The sequence below is a fragment of the Phyllostomus discolor genome, chromosome 7 (assembly GCF_004126475.2).
Source record: "Phyllostomus discolor isolate MPI-MPIP mPhyDis1 chromosome 7, mPhyDis1.pri.v3, whole genome shotgun sequence".
Classification (NCBI taxonomy): Eukaryota; Metazoa; Chordata; class Mammalia; order Chiroptera; family Phyllostomidae; genus Phyllostomus; species Phyllostomus discolor.
Window position 1 is genome coordinate 129,105,108 of NC_040909.2, and position 13,201 is coordinate 129,118,308.

The 13,201-nt window shown below is 51.6% G+C and overlaps 1 protein-coding gene and 1 long non-coding RNA gene across 14 annotated transcripts in view; both read right to left on the reverse strand.

Moving 5' to 3' along the window:
* MTSS1 (MTSS I-BAR domain containing 1) overlaps positions 1 to 13,201 on the reverse strand; it is a 133,435-nt gene that overhangs the window by 80,752 nt on the left and 39,482 nt on the right. The window lies entirely within an intron of this gene.
* Positions 1,993 to 10,602, reverse strand: LOC118501784. The gene is made up of 3 exons (XR_004904440.1): positions 10,131 to 10,602; positions 7,790 to 7,791; positions 1,993 to 2,005 (listed from the first exon to the last, which is right to left on the reverse strand). It is a non-coding gene; the product is annotated as an uncharacterized LOC118501784 (long non-coding RNA).

A 13,201-nucleotide genomic window follows, 5' to 3' on the forward strand; every position in this document is an offset into this window, starting at 1 on the left:
TTTAAACCCCAGTTGCAAAGAGAGTTTGCTGCAGCTGGATTTTATTTCGTTCCACTTGAAATGCTGAGCCAAAAAAAAAAAATGAATCTCTCAGGAAACACCAGCAGCCAAATAAGACCCCTACCACCTACACGCTCCCCAAGGGTAAGCTTTAGAGATCGTGATAACACGGTATGATTAAGAAAGGTTTCATCCTCACAGTTTTAGATTCTCTTTTCCCTATAAATACTTGCTCATTTTCTAATTAAACAAACAATTAGTAGAGCACACAGCCCGAGAGCTGCGTAGGCGTCACCGTCATATTACACTGAGACATTACGACGAACGGCGCTAGCCACGGGGTGAATAAAACACACTGGGCTCCCAATGTTTGCAGAAGCTGAGATAACCACACAGGCCGGCTTCTACAATACAGCTTGCTTCCAACTTGAAATATAGACGCTGTTAAGGCTAGACAGCCTAAATGGAAAAACAGTTCCTTTAGATCAAGCCCAGATTTCCCGGACTAGGGAGAAAAAAGAGCTGGCCGGGGAACACATTCAAGGCAGCTTTATTTACGTTCTGTTTGTTTTAGAGGATGCCACAGTACTGCAAAAGGCCCCATCATAAATGAGTCAGAGACAATGAGCCACACATTTTTGTTTGATTTTACTAATGTTCGGCATTTCTATTTACACATGTTCAGAGATACAAGGCAATAACCTTTATGCGACTAGCTTAGGTGCCAAAATCTGTTGGTTCCACTCAACTGAGCAAAGTTAATATTTGTTCTCCTTGGTTTAGTCCTGGTAAAAGAAAATGGATAGTTACAACATCAGAGTCTCCCTACGCTACAGAAAGGCAGATGGTACAAGCATCTCGCTCTTGCTCTACTAATAGTATCCAACTATCATCGCCACAGAAGGGTGTGTCTGCAGCAGGGGCTGTTTTTACATGCATTCATTGAAAATTCTTAGTCATTCACTCAACAGATCTCTACTGAGTGCCAGGTACTGTGGATGCGGAGGTACATCGAGTTCTGCCCTCAGGGAGAGTACATGTTCGTGGAAAGGGAACAGATAAAAGAAGTCACACAAACGAGTAAGAATGTCATATAATTCCAAGGGCCACAAAACAAGGCATCAGCAGGGAGAGGGAACGGGGGAGACACAGGAAGGAGGATGCGGGTACTTCACCTGGGGGAAAGTACAGTCAGAGAAGGCCTTTCCGAGGTTACGTGTGAGCTGGAACCACACGGAAGTCTGGGAAGAACACTCCGGGCAGGGGGAACTGCAGGCAGAGTCAGTGATCACGGGATGGAAAGAAATGTGCCTGCACTGCTGAGCTTAACAAGCTAGGGGGGACAGACAAGTGGGGGTGGAGGGGGTTAGAGGTCAGGCAGGGGCTCCCCATGCAGCACTGCAGGCCATGGTCAGGGACTTAGGATCAAGTTCTACCTGCAGAGGAGTCTCAGAAATCAGCAAGGAGCTACCACTTTAAATGCAAGTGGACAGAGGAGCTTAGCAATCCTGATGCACTTAGAATTGATCTCGTGAGAGGATAAAAATAAGGAAGTGGGCTCATGATAACCACCGTTTGTGTGGTGCCCTGGGGCCCGCGAGGAGCTGTACCACATCCTCTCACTTGGGTGGCTGTGTCGGAGCGGTGAGCATCCGAGCTTAAGGACAAGCAGTAAAAAGAACCCCTCGCTCTTAATTACTGAGAAACCAATTCATCCCACCTCCACAGTGGTCAGCGAAGAAAACTCCAGAGTGTAGGTGAAAGGAGGAGCCTCTGGGGCTCTTCTCCTTCTGCAGATCTCAGCTCAGCTCCTTAACGTGGCCTGGAACGGGAACCCACGAGTGCTGGGTGCGCCGGAAGAACACACATAGCAGCCGCAGTCAGCACCGGACACGGCACCCTTCATTTTCCATCGAGACCAGCTCAGATCAGGTCTGCTGGACCGCTTGCCTATGGGCGTTTTTCTCTGCTTCTTCTCCAAAGTACCTCCACGCCCCCAGTGCTGCTAAACTTGTCCAAGTCGGAATGGCTGCGACCACCGGTCCTTCTGAACGCTCCGACAAGCCCATGGTGCCAGGTTCGTCTTCCTTAGACGCGTACTTCTCTCCCCACAGCACTTCTGGGCTCAAAACCCCTCCCGAGGCCCCTCCAGAATCAGAGCCTTGCCTCTCTGACCTGGGCCAGCCTGTCTTCTCTCCTTGTTTCCGACCCACCTAGTCCCCTTTCCAGAGTCGAGTGTGCACATGTCTCTCCCTGGTGTCAAGCTGGCCACTACCCTCAGAGATTGTCCTTCTTCTGGTGAGGCTGTCCCCGCTCTTTCCACCCAAACCCACTCAGCCCCCCAGGGCCAGAGAACTCACATTTCTTTCACGAAGTCTTCCTTCCCTACTCTGCCCTCGCTGGCTGCTTCTCTTCTGCAACTCCACCCGGAGTCGCCATAGAGGAAGGGTAGCTTTCAGAAGATGACCAAAGTAGAGGCAGAATATTCTAAGACATCCCCATCTCCACGGGGTGGCTCAAACTAGAGAAGGCTTCGTGAGAGGAGCCAGTCTGTTCAAGGACTCCCAGGCACAAGTCTGGGCAGCTGTGGCTGTGGACACCTGACCTCACCTGGACAGCAGCTCTCGGAGGACAAACACCAGACGTCTCTCCTACGACCACCACCTGCATGAAAAACACAGCATCCTGCCCCAAGAAATGCCTGCCGTGATCTATATCCACATCCTCTGTAAACATCGCTTAGGAAGAAGAGATCAGATCCTCCATCATAAACACGCCATGATCGGTAATATTTACATACGACAACAATAAGGCAAACAGAAGCTCAGCGCACACCAAGGGCGTATGCCTGCACGCACAGTCAGCACTAACCTGTAGGAGTTTTAAGGAAAGCAGGCAGCCACATCCACACAGTACCTCTAGGAACGTCAACTGAAATACACGCTGCCTAATTTTCTCAAGGAATGCTGCTTAAGGATGCGCTTCTGAGCACGTGTGGAGTGAAACAGTTAAGATGCATCCAGACTCCAAGGGGCACAAAGACAGCACGAACCCATTAATATTAAGTTTGTCCACGTATCACATGGAGCAGGGAGAAGGGCACCACGGAGAAGTGTGGCCTCTCATCTATCACCGAGGACAGAGAATCAAGCTGTCCTTCCTTTCCCCGGGAGGTGGGGGAGGTACACCTCGAGAACCAAATCCAAGCACTTGGCCCAAGCACAAAGCAGTCAGGGCTTCCTTCAGGGTCTTCCCGAGCTGGAAAACGAAGTTACTGTGTATGTTCTGCACTGGACTGGTGCGTTAGGTTATAAAGCGCACTGTGTTTTAAAGGAACACCGAGATACGTCGTAAAGCACAGTGGAGACGAGGAAAGCCACGTAAAATGAAATGCTCAGCCAAAGAAGGGACCACACATTTCCACAGTGCATGCTCCTCTCTCGGAGAGATGCTCTCCCGGCGTCACGCGTGTGACCGGTCAGGAGCACACGCGTGACCCAGACATGGGCATGCCGAATGAGCCCAGCACCAGGCCGAGATCCTGAAACCCCATGCGAACGCCCCCGAGGGAGAGTGGAGAGGAAGGGCTGGCCTGAGCCGTCCACCCCCTGTGCTATTTCAGGCACCATGACCTCACTCCCGTCTGCCTGAAGCAGCCCAGATGGGCCGCATCCGTCTGTGTTGCCCCGGGAAGATCAGGAGACCCGGATCCGGGGCAGCGTGTTTCTGTAGCCTCCCGTGAGGGTGGCGTGAAGTGAGGCCGAGGCCGTGTCAAGCAGCTGAAAGCTCCGAGTCTTCTCTTTTTGAAAGCCATAGCGCGTGTCACAAACACTGCCACATTTCACGGAACCAGACTCCAGATCCACCTGAAAACAGCACAAGGTCGAATGCTGGTAAAGCAGGGAAGCCTTCTCAGTCTGGTCCCTGTCAACCACGGAGAGAGCTGTTCCAGCCGCTCGGACACGGGAGGGCTCATCCTCGTCAACAGAGAAGGAGGGAGGATGCCAAGGATTCCATCCAGATCACAGCTTCAGGCAGACTGGGGCTCCCGCGCTGCATCTCATTAGGCAACTGTATCTCCGGAGGCACCCACTTTCCCCCACACCTTCCCAAGAAAGTTAACGAACCAAAATGTGTAAGGGACAGGCATATCATAAATTATAGTTATTGAACCTCTCCTAGGCGCTGCGCATGGTATTAAAAATCTTAAGGGTCCTCTTATCATCCTTATTATTTCTATTTTAAAAGACTGAAAACAAGCTCGGAGAGACAGAGAAATGGCCAGGCCAAAAATACACAGCCAGTGAGAACCAGAGCGAAGACCGAGCCCTTGGTGGGTGCTCTCAAGAAACTCTGCCTTTTATGGAGATTGGCAGACCTGGGGTTCCTAGAGGAATACTGATCCTTCACTCGTCTATCCAATCTGTCAGCTTCTCCTGTCGCCATGCCAACAGACGGCATATGGGAATAATGAAGATGTATGAGAGCCAGAAAAACCCAGGAGCCAGTCTTAGAACTGCCGCTTCCTAATGACGTGACCTTGAGCAAGCTCCGTTGCCCCTGAGCCTCGGGCTCCCGGTGTGTCAAGGGGGGTTCAGTTCTCCATCCGTTTCAGGCTGGAAACCAAGCACATCAAGAGCTGGCGACTCCTGGAAAACTGGCAAGCGCACCACATACGGTAGCACTGAGGCAGGCTGTGTGTGTGTGTGTGTGTGTGTGTGTGTGTGTGTGTAAGTGCAGGTGTGTATCTTCATTGACACAAAACACAATTAACCATTTTAAAGCGAGCATTTCATATACTTACAATGCTCTATCTAGTCCTAAAACATTTCCATCGCCCCCAAACTCCCACGGCCAGCCACTAAGCACGCACAGTCCCCATCCCCCACTCCCAGCAGCCCCTAGCAACCACAGATCTGCTTCTCATCTCTGTAGATTTACCGATTCTGAACGTTTCAAGTAACCACAGTCATGCGATACCAGTTTGTGCCTGACTTTCATGGAGCACAATGTCTGTGGTCCATCCGAGTGGTAGCGGGTACCAGGACGTCACTCTTTTTTATGACGACTAACATTCCATCGTGTGCCGAGACCACAGCCTGTCCACTCCTCCGCCCGGTGCTGGGCCCTGGGCTGTTCCCACCGCTGGGCTACTGTGCACGGTGCTGTGATGAACATCCGTGCAGCAGGTTATGGCTCCTGGAGGACTTTTTTACATTTGATTCTAACAAGTACGTGAGGTAGATCACGATCACAGGAATGATACGCTGCTTCCTTCATGAACTCATCAGATTCAAATCCCCCCTATTTCTTCCAATCAAGAAAACTGGCCAAGAAGTTCCAAGGCCATGTCAGACAACGAAGACTTTGTGAAGAAAGGACTGAGAAGGTGTTTATTCCTAACGTGACTTTTATTTACTTATTTATTTATTTATTTTGTAAATGTGTTATTGATTTGAGAGGCAGAGAGAGTGGAGAAACATCAATTGGTTGCTTCCCATTCACACCCCAACTGGGCAATGAACCCACAACCTAGTTATGTGCCCTAACCAGGAATCGAACCCACGACCTCTGGGTGAACAGGTCAACTGTCCAACAAACTAAGTCACAACAGCCAGGGCCCTGATGTGATTTTTAAAAGTCAGTCATAACTGAGAACGTGTAACAGAACTTTCACAACATTTATCCCTGACATATGTGGACAATGTAAAGGCTGTAAGAAAATTCTCTCTGCAGGAAAGACCTCCAGGAGTGTGGAGAGAGTGATGAGCTGAGGAGAGAGCAAAAGAAGAACGCGCCCCCCTCTTTCTGGTTCAGGCTCCCTTCTCCATGTAACTCGTTCAACTCCAAGCCTCAAGCAAGGCGGCCAACCTCGCAGACCGCCCACCGCCATGGTACGGGTCGGGCCCAATGGAAGAGCAACATGCTCCGGTCTCAACTCTGGCAATAAAAAGGCTAATACTGTCTTCATGACGCAGGCATTGTCCAAGACCCAAAGAGAAACAAAGAGACCCAAGTCCCTGCAGGTGTTAGAGAGTCTTAAGTGGTCCAGAAAAGGAAAGCCTCAGTTTCCTTGAACTCTTGTTTAATCTAAGGGTGCAGTATAAAATGAACCCAGTCACAACAGGCTCCTTGCAAGTGTGAAATGCAGCCTCGCCTCTGGGAAGGGCCTCCAGCCCAGGGGCCCCCGGCTGTGCCAGGACAGGCACCCCCTCCTGTGGGCGTACGAGTCGGCCAGAGGAGCGTTCTCACAGTGGGCTCCCCACGTGACCCCAAGGAAAAAGTGGACAATTCAAAATGCCAACAGTTCTCAGGGTGGAGAAGCATCCTTTTCTCTGGCTGCTTCCGTTATCACCAGCTGTCAGTTTTTTCTTTAGTCTCCCCCAATCGAGACCGTCGATTCAGGCATATACAAATCAGAAAGGGCAGGGGTGGGGGTGGGAGCGTACTTTTTACGAGACAGATTCATGCAAAACATTCTTGAAATGTAAGAGAAACCATGAGGGAAAACGTACTTTCCACCTTACCTTCCCATCCCTACTCCCTCCTCCCACGCTACTTTGCTCCCATCGGGGATCCAGGAACGTGTTCCGTAAAGGGTTGTTACATAGTAAACATTCCAGGCTGTGCAGGCCATTCGGGCCCTGTTATAGCCACTCAGCTCTGCCTTTGCACAGAACCAGCCGTGGACCCAACCTGAACAACGGGATGGCTGCGTTCCAATAAGACTTAATAAATGGACTCAAGTTTGAATTTCACATTAACTTTTACATGTCATGAAATATTACTCTTCATTTTTTTCAGCTCTTTAAAAAACTATTCTTAGCTCCCGGGCCAGCAGCAGGCTGGGTCTGGCACACAGGCTGCAGCTGACAACCGTGTTTCAAATTATTGGTGCTAACTCTGGGCGGGGGGGTGTAGTGCATGCAGGGGGTTTTTCCTTTCTTTTTGATTATGGGGGAGGGGGGTTTGGGGGTTGTATGAGCAAGAACTGAACCAGGCAAGGGCAATGTTACAACGGTATATAGTTCAGACAGAAAGCACCCACCTCTATCATATGAATTCCAAGCAAGTTTTAAAAACTCCTGTAATCACTCCTTGGCAGGGGACTACAGATTTTAAAACATGCCCGCTTACCTCTAAAACTTAAATGTCCCACTCCCTTCTCTTTGAAAGAGAAATACAAGAGTAGTTATTTAAGCCCGGGCTGGCGTAGCTCAGTGGATTGAGTGTGAGCTGCAAACCAAAGTGTCGCAGGTTCGATTCCCAGTCAGGCCACATACCTGGGTTGCAGGCCCAGCCCCCAGCAGCTGCACATTGATGTTTCTCTCTCTCTCTCTTTCTCCCTCCCTTCCCTCTAAAAATAAATAAATAAAATCTTAAAAAAAAAAGAGTAGTTATTTAAATGTTCTGAATCAAAGCGGTGGGTACTCACGAGATGCCTCCTGTGCGTTCAGCACCGGTCACATCGCTGGACAGAAAGCAGACCAAATATATTGTTTTCCTCCAAGGTCTTTGATCCCTGAGAGCTTTTTCGGCATGGAGGTGATGGATTGGGGCCAATGCTTCCTAAACCATGATCCCCACTGATCCCCCTTTGATCCACTGCACGCATTTTAGAGGGGATTTTCAGCCAGGGGTTCACGTGCATATTACGGCAGTAAAGCCAGCCGCATGGTCTCATAGGAACAATTCCAGACTTTAAAACCCTCATTCTGCCCTTTAGTTCTCGGACCCTGGGAAAACACATCAACCTCTCCAAATGCTCTGTAAGGACAGACATAACAACATCTTTCTCAAACGGTCCCGACACCGGAGTGCAGGGCCTGGCATCCACCCTCTCATTCCACAAAGGCTCGGAGAGCCCCTGAAGTGCCGGGGGCCCCAGAGATACAAGGAAGAAGGCAGACCCGGTATCCACCGTCACAGGACTTACAGACTCATGGCAGCTGGCTGGCTTTTTTCATTAAAAACACGCATACGTGCCTTACACTATAAGGCACCGTCTTCCTTCGCTTTCTCCACTTTCAGTGCGACTCCAACCTGCTGCCAGCGTCGGGGTCGTTGAGACCCGATCCACATGGCGTGTCGGTCGTGCACCTGCCGTGTCTGCCCTAGAGCGTGACCCCAGGAGACCCACAGCTCGTGAAGACTTAAAACACACCTGGTGGAGACTGTTCTTAGGAAATCCACAGTCCAGGGCAAGTGCTCATTTACAGGTTTGCCCGGGCCAGGTTTGAATCCCGTAGGTGGTAAAGGGGATTCGAGTACACCATCCCAAAATACGCTCCTTTAACATGGAAATATTTTAAACTGAAGGCGTTTGAGAAACCGCAGGTGCAGGAGGGACTCTGTGGTCTCCCTTTTCCACCTGACGAGGGTCCTACCTAGTAAGGTCCTCGGGTAGGAAGTGCCCTCCAGGAGGACAGGAGCATCCTTACCTCCAAAGCGAGGGCGATCCTGCTGAACGGGCCTTGCTACCTCTCCCGCAGTAACCTCCCTCAGCTCAACCCTCTGGTCCTGTCCCGCGTCTGCACGGCCTTCTGCTCCTGGCTGAGCCTGGCATGAAATGCTCAGGCTGAACAGTGTGAATCATTTCTTAGGCTCTTACTTTCCTTTGGAAAGCTCCTGTGTCATATATACCTGGTATCATATAAATGTGTATGCTTCGCTCTTGTTACTCTGTCTCTTGTCAGTCCAGACTCACAGGGAGAAGACCCTGGCTGGAGAACCTGGAAGGGGACCGGGAAAAAGTTTTCCATCCCCCACAAAGGTGAGGTTGGCTTGTGAGGGCCAGGTCTTTAGCAAGGGAGGAAGCCAGGCCTAGCTCCTACCTCTCACATCAAGCTCGTTCCTGTCACTGAACAGAAGGTTTCGTGTAACCTTGCAACGAGAGGTCGAGGTCACCATCCTCACCGAACACATGCAGAATCTGAGCGTTGACTAACCGCACACGGCAGCGGCTTCCGAGAACTGGAAACCCCTCAAGGCTCTTCCGCTGTCGCCCTCCAGCCTTCAGGGTCTGAGCTGTGGTTCCCGACTGTGGCCGCACTCAGATCCAGCCTGGGAGCTTCAGAGAATCCTGGCGCCTGAGCCCCAATTCACATGCATGAGATCAGCCCTTCCGGGAGCGAGGCCCCAAAAGTGCCAGAACTTTTTAAAGGTTCCTCAGAATCGTTGTCTGGGTAGACAAAGTGAAAGTCCATGAACCGAGTGTAACCTGCAAACTCCTAAAATGAGAAGATTTCACACAATGCCTGGATTCTGGCTGCATCTACACCTGGGCTGCCCAATATGGCAGCCATGGGTCACAGGTGGCTGTTTAAACGTAAATGAACTCAATTAAAATAAAATCAGACATTTGGTTCCTCGGTCATGCGAGCCACACACTTCAAATGCTCAGCGGCCACTGGACAACACAGATGTGGAACATGTCCATCACCACGGAACATGCCACCACAGAGAACTGTTCCTAAAACTCCAAACCCCCAGGTCCACCTTCCAACAAGACAGACACTGGCCAGGGCACCATCCACCTGCTTCAGACAGGGCACACGCTATTCCACTGGCACCTGACCCCGTTCTTTTATTCGTGTGACCCGCCCAGCTCCTTAGACGCCGTATCTAAACCCTGTCTAGCTCTCTCATGTGCTAAAAAACTGATTCCTCAGGGGCCTGATGAGACAGATCCAAACCCTTCACTTCTAAAGCCAAATTACCTGGGTGGTGTTCTCTCTCCCTCCCTCCGTCAATCCTCCCATTTCCTGCTCTCTCTGTTTCTGCTACAGTGAGCGGTTTAACCAGTGTGACAACAGGGTCTGTCTGACGAATGACCCACTGGCTTTTAGAGCAGACCTCTGCACGATGAACCTTGTCCTTTGAAAGATCAGGTTCATCCCTTGCCCACCAATAATAAAGATTCAAGAAGATCCCAACTTCCGTAGAAACGGACCCTTTCTCCTTTGAGAGACAGGTGTTCAAGTGCATGCATTCTCTCCCATTCTGGACAGGTAGCCTTATCAGGCCAAAATCCTTGCCTAACCTGCTTCAGAAGCCCTCCCCAAAGAGGCTGGTCCCGTCCACTGACTGAGGAAGATACTTAGAGTGTGTTGGCTACACACAGTATCGACGCCACATCCAGGCTCAAGACAAACTTCAGAGAAAGCCAATGGGAGACGTACAGACTGTGAGAACCTCAAAACTCCCCACACATTTGCAACAAGGTCAAGGACAAAGAGCTTGGAAAGCTGCCTAACTCCCTGATGGGAGAACATTCATGCAACACTTTGTGCAGGGTTTAACCAGGACTTAACCTAACGGTGACCCTCCGAGAGGGAAATAATCTCACGTACCCCAGTTTGGGATTTAATTAAAATGCCCTCTAACCACTGCCAAGACATTCTTTGCACTTAAGCCTTCCTTGTCCTCTCCAGAACTTTTGTTTTTTCGGTATCTAGGATGAGAGAAACAGCAAGTCGGGCAGTTGTACGTGTCTTCGGTCCTGGGACACGCGCAGAAAACACGAGTCACATCACAGCTTCCGCTTGCAGTGCATGAGGTGGGCAAGACCAGCCCCCGGGGAGGGGTCTTTAAAAACGGCAGCCTCTCAAAGCCCTGGCTGGCGTAGCTCAGTGGATTGAGCGTGGGCTGTGAACTGAAGCATTGCAGGTTCGATTCCCAGTCAGGGCACATGCCTGGGTTGCCGGCCATGGCCTCCAGCAACTGCACATTGATGTTTCTCTCTCTCTCTCTCTCTCTCTCTCTATCTCCCTTCCCTCTCTCAAAATAAATTAATAAAATCTTTTTTTTAAAAAGTAGATAAAAAAATGGCAGCCTCTCTGCCGCCGGGTCAGACCCCACATGGGTGGGGAGGGCTTCCCCCAAGGAGGACAACTCACTCTCTGGCTCAGGCATCAGGGGTTGAGGCAGGGCACCAGGCAAGGCCAAGAGTCAGGCAGCCCAGGTGGGGACGGGGATGAATTGCCCGAAGAAGGCTTGTTCCTCCAGGTAGCAAACCTTCAGGGGCCCCTGACCGTCAGGCCCTGCCTCCCCCCTCAGCTAAGAGTGGTGAAGAAGGAAGCTGAGCCATGGTCAAGGTGGGGAGGGGATTATAACAACAACAACAAAAAACACAACAGGTTATTTATATGTCACAATTAGGGCTCATAGCTCCCAGAATCCAGTGTAACACTTCTACTGCTTTAATAGTATTTACTGTATCTATTACACTAATAGTATATTATTACAATCTTCTACTATATTCATCTCTTTGAAGGAACACCCAGGACCTGACCAGCAATGCACTCTCGATGGAGAAGTTCAATGGCGCGTTGCAGGAGTCGGAGGACGCTCACCGGTGCCAGGTGCAGCGTTTCTACAGTTGGAAGGAAGGGCACACCCCTCCGCAAAACAGCCGAGGCGGCAAGGGGCGCTCACACCTGCCCACACGGCTGCAGGCCCCGGCTGCGGGGCACCGGGCACTGAGTACACCCCAGTCTGTACTCCCAGGGAGGGAGGCTAAGCCAGGCCACAGAGACCCTCATGGTCAGAGCGGTGACTTCTGTAGATCCCCGGAAAGGAGCTCCCGAATCACATTTCCGCGAGTTAATCAGCTATTCCAGGCCCCCTGGGGATTAAGTGGCAGAGCGGGAGGAGAAAGATCTTCCCCCTCGTGGAGCAGATCCCAGCAGTCCGTTCGAAGCAAAAATAAACAAACAAACAAACATTATGCTCAACCTTCTCCCAGGCGAAAAGCTGGACTTTAGACGCCTTACACAAATGTGTCAAAACAAGGAAGTCCACAGGGGAGCGGTGGCATGCTTGAAAAAAAAAAGATGACCTCATATGACTGATCACCATTCAGCACCAGCAGTCAGCTCTCAGCAGAGAGAAACAGGGTCCCACATGCAGTTTATGTCGAAGGAGCTATTTTAGGCATGAAAGGTTTTGCTTTTACATCGGTCTCCGTTTTGGTTGGTTGGTGGGGGGTGGAGTATGTGCCTGTTTCGTCAATGTTTAAAATATCCACAATGAAAATGTGCCCATCCCCACCATGTTTCAAACTGTTTCAGTGACGGGGGGAACCTGGCCGCTGTTTAGTTTAAATCACCACCGCCTCGCCCAGAACCGTTTCCCACACAGATTAATTACTATCATCTGCACACAGCACAGCGCCGGGCACGGTCACGTGGACTGGCACGCAGCAGCGCCCCTTATGCGTCAGGATAGCTAAGGTCTGAAAGCCACTATGGATCAGGCACAGGGCTACGCCCTCAACACACGTTCCCAAAGGCTCTTCCCACAACCCTGCAACGGGTGCTATGACCCAGTCCGCTCTGCAGAGGAGGAAACTGAGGGGCACAGAGGTTAGAGCGACTTGCCAAAGGTCAAGTGCAGGCCGGGAACTCAGTTCAAATCCAAGGTTCTGAACCAGCGCACACTGCACAGTCTCTCGACTCTAACAACAGGGCGGCATCCGCACCAGAACCCTTTCCCCTTGTTTGCATCTCACACTGCACTGATCTCTGCAGGGCGGCCATTAGGTGGGGCGGGAGCAGGGTGGGAGCAGGGTGGGGGGGCTGTGTCCCCACCGGTGCGCCCACTCCCTTCTCCAGCAGCCTCCCTCGCGCTGGGCTCCACCCCATTTGCTGACTGCCAGCTCCCTGGAGGGGGCACGGGCATCAGGGGCACCCCAGCTGGAACCCAGAACGAAGGTGGCGACCCTTCGATTCTGCGTCTGCACTCAGGGCACGTAATCCCTCCGCAGGTTCCAGGAGCAGCACCGAGACGACGGGAGAGGCCCCACCCCGGGGCACGCATTTGCTTCTGAGGCTCAGAGAATGGGGAGGCCCAGCTGCCGCCTCCTCCACGCCTGGGGGACAAGGCGATAGCAGAGGGGCGAGGGCGGGGGGAGGCTGCGGTGGGCAGTCTGGCCTTGGTGAGGTAGGAGGGAGCCTGGGGTCAGGAAGGGGGGTTGGCTGCCTGGGCCAGTGGCTAACTGCATGGCTGGCCCAGGGCAGCTGACGGCAACAGTAGCCCCTACGTCCAAGGGCGGGAACAAAGGAGAGAGTGGCAAGGACACAGGAGGGACCGTTTCCTTGGGGTGCGTGTGCACGCAGACAGCACGTGGTCACACAGAGTCACGTGAAATGGCACGGCAAGCCAAATTTACACTAAACACAAAGAAAACACGGGGAGGGCA